This window comes from Scyliorhinus torazame, chromosome 3 (genome assembly GCF_047496885.1).
Source record: "Scyliorhinus torazame isolate Kashiwa2021f chromosome 3, sScyTor2.1, whole genome shotgun sequence".
Taxonomy (NCBI): Eukaryota; Metazoa; Chordata; class Chondrichthyes; order Carcharhiniformes; family Scyliorhinidae; genus Scyliorhinus; species Scyliorhinus torazame.
The window spans coordinates 102,099,295-102,109,583 of record NC_092709.1 but is presented as its reverse complement, the minus strand read 5'-3'; the positions used below and the strand labels follow the sequence as shown (position 1 = coordinate 102,109,583).

Genomic DNA, 10,289 nt, shown 5'->3' with positions numbered 1-10,289 from the left:
TTTCAAAAAGGATTTCCAATTTGGGTATGGAAAGCAAAGCGAGGCACTAAGATCTGTCAAACAAAGGGCCAAGCAGTAACGCAACAAAATAAAAATGTTTTGCGCCATCTTAGAGTAGTGTTGTTCAATGCATTACCTGTATGGCTAATTGAATACTTAGAGGTGGTTAACTGCATTTTTGACAACTAAAACAGTCTATTCTGAAGAAAGGTCATCAAACTGGAATGTTAACTTTGCTTCACTCTTCATAGATGACACTGCTCTGCTAAGTATTTCCAGCATTTATGGTTTTATTTCAGATTTTCCGCATGCCCACCGTACCAGCCTCCCCGAACAGGCGCCGGAATGTGGCGACTGGGGGCTTTTCACAGTAACCTCATTTGAAGCCTACTTGTGACAATAAGCGATTTTCATTTCATTTTGCTTCTACAATAGACAAAGTCATTGGGCACATACAATACCTGCATGCTCATAGCATTTTACATGTATTTCGTTGATTAAACACCAAGGCAAAAAAAAAGTGTGCAAGTGCACAGAAACATCAACATCGGCAGGTCAGTATGTAGCATGCACAATCAGTAACGAGCAACTCCAGTGGCAAAGGAAAAGTTGCATGAAGTTGTGTTCTGGGTCCGGCATTGCTCATTTTGTAAGTCCCCATCATCAGCAAGGAAGTCAAAGTATTGGGACCTTAAGACTAAAATGTGATGCAGATTTGCCTGAATTGTGTTCTACTAAAATGAGTATCTGCAGTGTCAATGCAACCAAACCTGTGGCTAATCAGTGATTTCTATTGGACAATACTATCCGTAGATTTGTAATATTTATTGCTAAATCTTCATTAGTTTGTGGTTAATGTCCATAATCCATCAAAGCAGTCCAAAAAGAAAAATAATAGATCTCAATATCTGGGGACACTGGGAGCTTCAAGCGTTTCCCGTGAGCAGCATCACAGAAATGTCTAAATATAAAGCAGTGAACCACATGTGGTAAAAGGTAGCTTTTATCAACAAGTACCCAGAAATAAAATGTTTTTTGTGAGAATATTTTTATTTAAGTCTTTAATGTTTTAACCTTTTAAATACACAACATAACAAAGCAAACACAGCACAAACCCCAATACCACTCCCGCTCCACCACCGAATAACCTAGAACAAAAACCCCACTTTGGTCCCCCCCCCCCTCCCCCTCCCCCTTAACAGCTGACAGTAACCAGCTCTTTAAAATGTAATTCAAGCAAACCCCATAGAATCATAGAATCATAGAATTTACAGTGCAGAAGGAGGCCATTCGGCCCATCGAGTCTGCACCAGCTCTTGGAAAGAGCACCCTACCCAAGGTTAACACCTCCACCCTATCCCCATAACCCAGTAACCCCACCCAACACTAAGGGCAATTTTGGACACTAAGGGCAATTTATCATGGCCAATCCACCTAACCTGCACATCTTTGGACTGTGGGAGGAAACCGGAGCACCCGGAGGAAACCCACGCACACACGGGGAGGATGTGCAGACTCCGCACAGACAGTGACCCAAGCCGGAATCGAACCTGGGACCCTGGAGCTGTGAAGCAATTGTGCTATCCACAATGCTACTGTGCTGCCCATCTCATGTGGAATTCCTCACTTGCCCCCTCAAAATAAATTTGACCTTCTCCAAATACAGGAACTCCAACAGATCCCCCAGCTATACTGAGGCACAGGGTGGAGAAGCTGACCTCCAACCCAACAGGATCCATCTGCGAGCAATCACCGAGACAAAGGCTAAAAAATCTGCCGTCGCTCCCTACTGCAACTCCGACAAGTCCAACACCCAAATATGGCCCCCAGGGGACTGAGCACCAAATCCATGTGCAAGATCACTGTCTTGGTGCTGTAGAACGACCTCCAAAACGTCCCCAACTTTGGACAGGACCAGAACATATGTATGTGCTTGGCTGGGCCCCGCCCATACCGTTCGCAAATGTCCTCTACCCCTCAAACAACTGGCTCATCCTCTACTTCGTCAGGTGTACTCAATCTACCACCTTTAGCTGCATCATCCCCAACCTTGCACACAAGGTTGAGGCATTTACCCTCCGCAGCAGCCCCTCCATCCAGCGCCATCCCCAGCTCCTCCTGCCACTTGGCCTTAACGCTCCTCCAGAGACACATATCCTCCTCCAAAATCCTTCAGTAGATCGGCAAGTATTCCCTCCAACCCCATCACAGAAGGAGGCCATTCGGTCCATTGTGTCTGCACCGATCAGTGGAAAGAGCACCCCACCCAAACCCATGCCTCCACTCTAGCCCCGCAACCCAGGAAGCACACCTAATCGTTTTGGACACTAAGGGGCAATTCAGCATGGCCAATCGACTTAACCTGCACATCTTTGGACTGTGGGAGGAAACCAGAGCACCCGGAGGAAACCCATGCAGACACGGGGAGAACTTGCAGACTCTGCAGAGTGTGACCCAAGCCGGGAAGCAACTGTGCTAACCACTGTGCTACCATGCTGTCAACACCCCCTCTAACAGCGAGGAGGGCAGTGCCACCGGAAAAGTTGGGAAAAGCTTAGTCACAAAATCCCTGAGTGCTGAATTTGGTGCTTTTTGAGTGCGATAGTGAGAGTTTGGTGACCGAGGGAGTGCTGAATTTGGTGCTTTTTGAGTGCGATAGTGAGAGTTTGGTGACCGAGGGAGTGCTGAATTTGGTGCTTTTTGAGTGCGATAGTGAGAGTTTGGTGACCGAGGGAGTTAGGTGAGGAGCGAGTAAGGTGCTCCTTTCATTTTGTTTCCGACATTTCCGCAAAGAGTGCGAAGAGAGCCAGGAGTTTACAGGAAGTGTAGCTGACTGGGAGCAGAGTCGGAGGGCGGAGATCTAGTTAGTCCACAGGGCAGCTATATCCTGTCAGGTAAGAGGGGATGGAGGCTAGACCAGTTACATGCTCCTCCTGTAGGATGTGGGTGGTGAGGGATACCACCGGTGTCCCCGCTGACTATACCTGCGGGAAGTGCACCCAACTTCAGCTCCTCAAAGACCGTGTTAGAGAACTGGAGCTGAAGCTGGATGAACTTCGGATCATCCGGGAGGCAGAGGGGGTGATTGAGAAGAGTTACAGGGAGGTAACCACACCCAAGGTACAGGACAAGAATAGCTGGGTTACAGTCAGGGGGAAAAAAACAAACAGGCAGACAGTGCAGGGATCCCTCGTGGCCGATCCCCTTCAAAACAAGTATACCGTTTTGGATGCTGTTGGGGGGATGACCTACCGGGGGAAGGCCCTAGTGGCCAGGTCTCTGGCACTGAGTCTGGCTCTGGGGCTCAGAAGGGAAGGGGGGAGAATAGAAAAGCAATAGTTGTAGGAGATTCAATGGTTAGGGGAATAGATAGGAGATTCTGTGGTCGCGAGCGAGACTCCCGGAAGGTATGTTGCCTCCCGGGTGCCAGGGCCAGGGATGTCTCGGATCGTGTCTTCAGGATCCTTAAGGGGGAGGGGGAGCAGCCAGAAGTCGTGGTGCACATTGGTACCAACGACATAGGTAGGAAAAAGGGTGTGGAGGTAATAAACAAGTTTAGGGAGTTAGGCTGGAAGTTGAAAGCCAGGACAGAGTTGTCATCTCTGGTTTGTTGCCGGTGCCACGTGATAGCGAGGCTAGGAATAGGGAGAGAGTGCAGTTGAACACGTGGCTGCAGGAATGGTGTAGGAGGGAGGGTTTCAGGTATTTGGATAATTGGAGCGCATTCTGGGGAAGGTGGGACCTGTACAAGCAGGACGGGTTGCATCTGAACCAGAGGGGCACCAATATCCTGGGAGGGAGGTTTGCTAGTACTCTTCGGGAGGGTTTAAACTAATTTGGCAGGGGAATGGGAACCGGATTTGTAGTCCAGCAACTAAGGTAGCCGATATTCAGGACGCCAAAGCATGTAATGAGGCAGTGGGGAAGGGAACACTGACAAAGGAGAGTATTTGCAGGCACGGAGATAGTTGAAGTGTGTATACTTCAACGCAAGAAGCATCAGGAATAAGGTGGGTGAACTTAAGGCATGGATTGGTACTTGGGACTACGATGTGGTGGCCATCACAGAAACTTGGATAGAAGAGGGGCAGAAATGGTTGTTGGAGGTCCCTGGTTATAGATGTTTCAATAAGATTAGGGAGGGTGGTAAAAGAGGTGGGGGGGGGTGGCATTATTAATTAGAGATAGTATAACAGCTGCAGAAAGGCAGTTCGAGGAGTATCACCCTATTGAGGTAGTATGGGTTGAAGTCAGAAATAGGAAAGGAGCAGTCACCTTGTTAGGAGTTTTCTATAGGCCCCCCAATAGTAGCAGAGATGTGGAGGAACAGATTGGGAAACAGATTTTGGAAAGGTGCAGAAGTCATAGGGTAGTAGTCATGGGCGACTTTAACTTCCCAAATATTGAGTGGAAACTCTTTAGATCAAATAGTTTGGATGGGGTGGTGTTTGTGCAGTGTGTCCAGGAAGCTTTTCTAACACAGTATGTAGATTGTCCGACCAGAGGAGGGGCAATATTGGATTTAGTACTGGGTAATGAACCAGGGCAAGTGATAGATTTGTTAGTGGGGGAGCATTTTGGAGATAGTGACCACAATTCTGTGACTTTCACTTTAGTAATGGAGAGGGATAGGTACGTGCAACAGGGCAAGGTTTACAATTGGGGGAAGGGTAAATACGATGTTGTCAGACAAGAATTGAAGTGCATAAGTTGGGAACATAGGCTGGCAGGGAAGGACACAAGTGAAATGTGGAACTTGTTCAAGGAACAGGTGCTACGTGTCCTTGATATGTATGTCCCTGTCAGGCAGGGAAGAGATGGTCGAGTGAGGGAACCATGGTTGACAAGAGAGGTTGAATGTCTTGTTAAGAGAAAAAAGGTGACTTATGTAAGGCTGAGGAAACAAGGTTCAGACAGGGCATTGGAGGGATACAAGATAGCCAGGAGGGAACTGAAGAAAGGGATTAGGAGAGCTAAGAGAGGGCATGAACAATCTTTGGCGGGTAGGATCAAGGAAAACCCCAAGGCCTTTTACACATATGTGAGAAATATGAGAATGACTAGAGCGAGGGTAGGTCCGATCAAGGACAGTAGCGGGAGATTGTGTATTGAGTCTGAAGAGATAGGAGAGGTCTTGAATGAGTACTTTTCTTCTGTATTTACAAATGAGAGGGGCGATATTGTTGGAGAGGACAGTGTGAAACAGATTGGTAAGCTCGAGGAAATACTTGTTAGGAAGGAAGATGTGTTGGGCATTTTGAAAAACTTGAGGATAGACAAGTCCCCCAGGCCTGACGGGATATATCCAAGGATTCTATGGGAAGCAAGAGATGAAATTGCAGAGCCGTTGGCAATTATCTTTTCGTCCTCACTGTCAACAGGGGTGGTACCAGGGGATTGGAGAGTGGCGAATGTCGTGCCCCTGTTCAAAAAAGGAACTAGGGATAACCCTGGGAATTACAGGCCAGTTAGTCTTACTTCGGTGGTAGGCAAAGTGATGGAAAGGGTACTGAAGGATAGGATTTCTGAGCATCTGGAAAGACACTGCTTGATTAGGGATAGTCAGCACGGATTTGTCAGGGGTAGGTCTTGCCTTACAAATCTTATTGAATTCTTTGAGGAGGTGACCAAGCATGTGGATGAAGGTAAAGCAGTGGATGTAGTGTACATGGATTTTAGTAAGGCATTTGATAAAGTTCCCCATGGTAAGCTTCTGCACAAAGTAAGGAGGCATGGGATAGTGGGAAATTTGGCCAGTTGGATAATGAACTGGCTAACCGATAGAAGTCAGAGAGTGGTGGTGGATGGCAAATATTCAGCCTGGATCCCAGTTACCAGTGGTGCACCGCAGGGATCAGTTCTGGGTCCTCTACTGTTTGTGATTTTCATTAATGACTTGGATGAGGGAGTTGAAGGGTGGGTCAGTAAATTTGCAGACGATACGAAGATTGGTGGAGTTGTGGATAGTAAGGAGGGCTGTTGTCGGCTGCAAAGAGACATAGATAGGATGCAGAGCTGGGCTGAGAAGTGGCAGATGGAGTTTAACCCTGAAAAGTGTGAGGTTGTCCATTTTGGAAGGACAAATATGAATACGGAATACAGGGTTAACGGTAGAGTTCTTGGCAATGTGGAGGAGCAGAGAGATCTTGGGGTCTATGTTCATACATCTTTGAAAGTTGCCACTCAAGTGGATAGAGTTGTGAAGAAGGCCTATGGTGTGCTCGCGTTCATTAACAGAGGGATTGAATTTAAGAGCCGTGAGGTGATGATGCAGCTGTACAAAACTTTGGTAAGGCCACATTTGGAGTACTGTGTACAGTTCTGGTCGCCTCATTTTAGGAAGGATGTGGAAGCTCTGGAAAAGGTGCAAAGAAGATTTACCAGGATGTTGCCTGGAATGGAGAGTAGGTCTTACGAGGAAAGGTTGAGGGTGCGAAGCCTTTTCTCATTAGAGCGGAGAAGGATGAGGGGCGACTTGATAGAGGTTTATAAGATGATCAGGGGAATAGATAGAGTAGACAGTCAGAGACTTTTTCCCCAGGTGGAACACACCATTACAAGGGGACATAAATTTAAGGTGAAAGGTGGAAGATATAGGAGGGATATCAGAGGTAGGTTCTTTACCCAGAGAGTAGTGGGGGCATGGAATGCACTGCCTGTGGAAGTAGTTGAGTCGGAAACATTAGGGACCTTCAAGCAGCTGTTGGATAGGTACCTGGATTACGGGAAAATGATATAGTGTAGATTTATTTGCTCTTAAGGGCAGCACGGTAGCATTGTGGATAGCACAATTGCTTCACAGATCCATGGTCCCAGGTTCGATTCCGGCTTGGGTCATTGTCTGTGCGGAGTCTGCACGTCCTCCCCCTGTCTGCGTGGGTTTCCTCCGGGTGCTCCGGTTTCCTCCCACAGTCCAAAGATATGCGGGTTAGGTGAATTGGCCAATGATAAATTGCCCTTAATGTCCAAATTGCCCTTGGTGTTGGATGGAGGTGTTGAGTTTGGGTAGGGTGCTCTTTCCAAGAGCTGGTGCAGACTCAAAGGGCCGAATGGCCTCCTTCTGCACTGTAAATTCAATGATAATCTATGATTAATCTAGGACAAAGGTTCGGCACAACATCGTGGGCCAAAGGGCCTGTTCTGTGCTGTATTTTCTATGTTCTATGTTCTAGAAATAAGTCCTTCAACTCCATCACCCTTCACTCCCCCCATCCCCAAAACCTAGCACCCAGCCTCGCTGGCTCACACCCATGATTCCCTCGGATGGGCATCTATGTTGACCCCGCCCCTCGCCTAAAGTGCTGCCAAAATTGCCTCATCTTTAATGTGGCCACCACCACCAAACTCCCCGAATATTTCCCTGAGGCAAACAGGAGCAGCGACATGGCCAGTATCTGCAACCTTGACCCCTTGCAAGAGCCTGCACAAAGCTTCCAACTCTCTGCTCCAACCCCGCACCTTCTCCGCGTTCGCTGCCAGGCTCCCTAACTGCACCCCACCTCTGAAGCAACCCAACTTAAAGCTTTAGTTGTAAAAGTTTACTACATTTAAGTAAAAATGAGTTGAGGACTTCCGGTGGCGGCCATGGAGTCGAGTGGTCGCACATTTGGTGGCTCCTGCGTGTAGCAGAATTGTTTGGTCCTTGTTACCCGCTGACAGGGGTGTTTGCTGGTACAAAGTACAGGAACAGGTAGAGCTAAGAATTCTCTTTCGGGTGGACATGTCTCAGCCTGATCAAACAAGGAGTGCAACTGTAGACGGGCAGTCAGACCAGGAGCTTTTTAGGAAATCTGGTTAAGGTGGTTGACGTGATTCAGGGGGTGGGGCTCATTTACTTGTTCTTTGTTGGGGATGGTGGGGTGGGGGGGGGGGGGGGGGGTTGTTTGATGTGGACGGTGTTGGTATGGCACAGTTGCTTAAGAGGTGATAATGGCAGACATCTTGGGGAGGCCCTACGGCGGTGCAGACCTGGGAAAGATGGTTAAAGCAGAGATATGACTGACCGAGGCGAGCGCCCCCGCTCTGAACTGACGGATTACATGGAATGTTCGGGGATTAAATGGGCCGGTGAAGAGGTTGCATTTGAGGAGTCTGAAAGTGAACGTCGTGTTTTTGCAAGAGACTCATTTGAAGGTGGCCGATCAGATGAGGCCAAGCAAAGGATGGGTGGGACAGGTGTTTCATTCAGGGCTGGATATGAAGACGAGGGGGTTGGCAGTGCTGGTTAATAAGAGGAATGTCCTTTGGGATGGGAAGCACAGTGGCGGACCTGGGAGGTAGGTTTGTGATGATGTGTGGGAGATTGGAGTCAGAATATCCCGATTTTCATGCACAAAACATTTTTTTAAGCAGGGTGAATATGATGATACTGGGATTCGGGTGAACGGTTAAAATTCCCCAGGCTGGCGAATCTGCAGAATTATTATTGGGTGGCGAACATAGCTATGATCGGGCGTGGGCAGTGGAGGAGGTGTCGGTGTGGGGAAGAATGGACGTTTCATGTAAAGGGACCAGTCTGGGAGCACTACTGTTGTCACCTCTTTCATTCTTGCTGGCCCGGTGGTGGCATCAGCGTTGAGGGTGTGGAATCAATGGTGGCAGCACTGCAGGATGGAAGGCATGTCCTTGTGGGCACCAATTTGTGGCAACCACAGGTTTGTTCTGGTTGTGCTGGATGCAAGGTTTTGGGGGTGGGGGTATGTTTGTAGAATTGGAGGAGCTTGAGGAGGTGTATTTGCTGCCAAAGGGGGACGGGTTCATGTACCTGCAGTGAGGGGCTTTGAGGAAGGAGTTGAGTCTGTTCCCGCAGCTGCCGCCTCTAGCGCTATAGGACAAGCTTCTGTCTGAAAAGGAGGTAGGTGAGGGCAAGGTGTCAGATCTATATGGGGAGCTGATGGAGATGGGACACTAAAGTGGAGGAGGTCTGGCGCAAGTGGGAGGAGGAGTTGGGAGGGGCAATACAAGCCGGGGTGTGGAGTGAGGCGCTGCAGAGGATAAACTCATCTTCGTCATGTGCAATACTCGAGTTTCATACAGTTTAAGATGGTGTATAGGGCTCATTTCATGGGGTTCTAAGATGCTTTTTTTTCCAGGGGTGGAGGATAGGTGTGGGTGGTGTGGAAGGAGGCGAACGATGTTCATATGTTTTGGGCATGTCCAAAGTTGGAGGGGTCCTGGAAAGAGTGCGGACGTTATTTCGAAGATATTGCGAGTAGAGGTGCCGCGGAGCAGGTGGGTGGCGATATTTTGCGTGTCGGAGTATCTGGGAGTGTATGTGGGGAGAGAGGCTGCCGTGGTAGTCTTTGCCTCCCTAATAGCCTGGAGACGGATCTTGCTGTGCTGGTGGGACTTGGAGCCGCCAAAAACAGGCGCATGGGTGAGTGACTTGGCAGAGTTTCTCCACCTAGAAAAAAAATCAAGTTCAGCATAAGATGGGTGGAGAAGAGGTGAAGGCTATTCATTGATTTCTTGAAGGGGCAGTACTACTTCAGTGGGGGGGGGGGGTTAATGTTCTGTTTGGGTTGGGGTGCTGTGTGTAAAAGGAAGGGGTGGTATGGGGGAACAGGGACAATTGTGCACGGTTAATCGTTTTTGATTGCCCGTTTCTGTTCTATATTTGAAAATACCTCCAATAAAATATTTTTCAAGAAGACAAATGAGTTGTACAGAAGTTAGTGTCTTTATGAGCAAAACTGACTTCATGGCACCTGGCTCAAAACAAAAACTTGGATGTTTTCATGCTTGGTCTGGACTCCCAATACCTTCATAGATGGAAATGAGACACCATGGCAGCGCAATTTGTACAATAATCTTTCCAGAAGATTGGTCTACAAATTGTTTAATCTTTCTGATAAAGCCAGTGTTTTGGAAATTAAGATACAAGCATTGTCATCACTGGCAGTGGCATAGACAAATAATATTGTTGACAAAATTGAAGTGACCATTAACAATCTTAACCAGTCGAGAGGCAGCATGTTTTTGCTGAAAATACATCCCGATCCAATTAAAAACTGTTACAAAGGTATCAGGGTATCTTTATGGGTAAGCGTCCTGGTTTTAAGAAAAAAATTCAATAAATGTTTGCATGAAAGCCTTAAGAATTCAGAACCACGTGCAGTGGAAAATGTCAGCTTGTAGATTTTCTTCAGTGTTGCATGCAATACATTTTTGAGAGAAATATATCATTCAGATTTGTGTCTACAACTAATAGATTAAAGTGGGACACACTATTTTGGCTCAAAGATACTGCTCTAGCAACTAAAATATTTTGATAAGTTCAAATACAAAGA

The 10,289-nt window shown here is 47.6% G+C and overlaps 1 protein-coding gene across 2 annotated transcripts in view; it reads right to left on the bottom strand.

The window, feature by feature from the left end:
- Window positions 1-10,289, bottom strand: part of LOC140408621 (lipopolysaccharide-responsive and beige-like anchor protein) — a 1,704,725-nt gene that overhangs the window by 1,356,260 nt on the left and 338,176 nt on the right. The gene's annotated exons all lie outside the window — the stretch shown is intronic.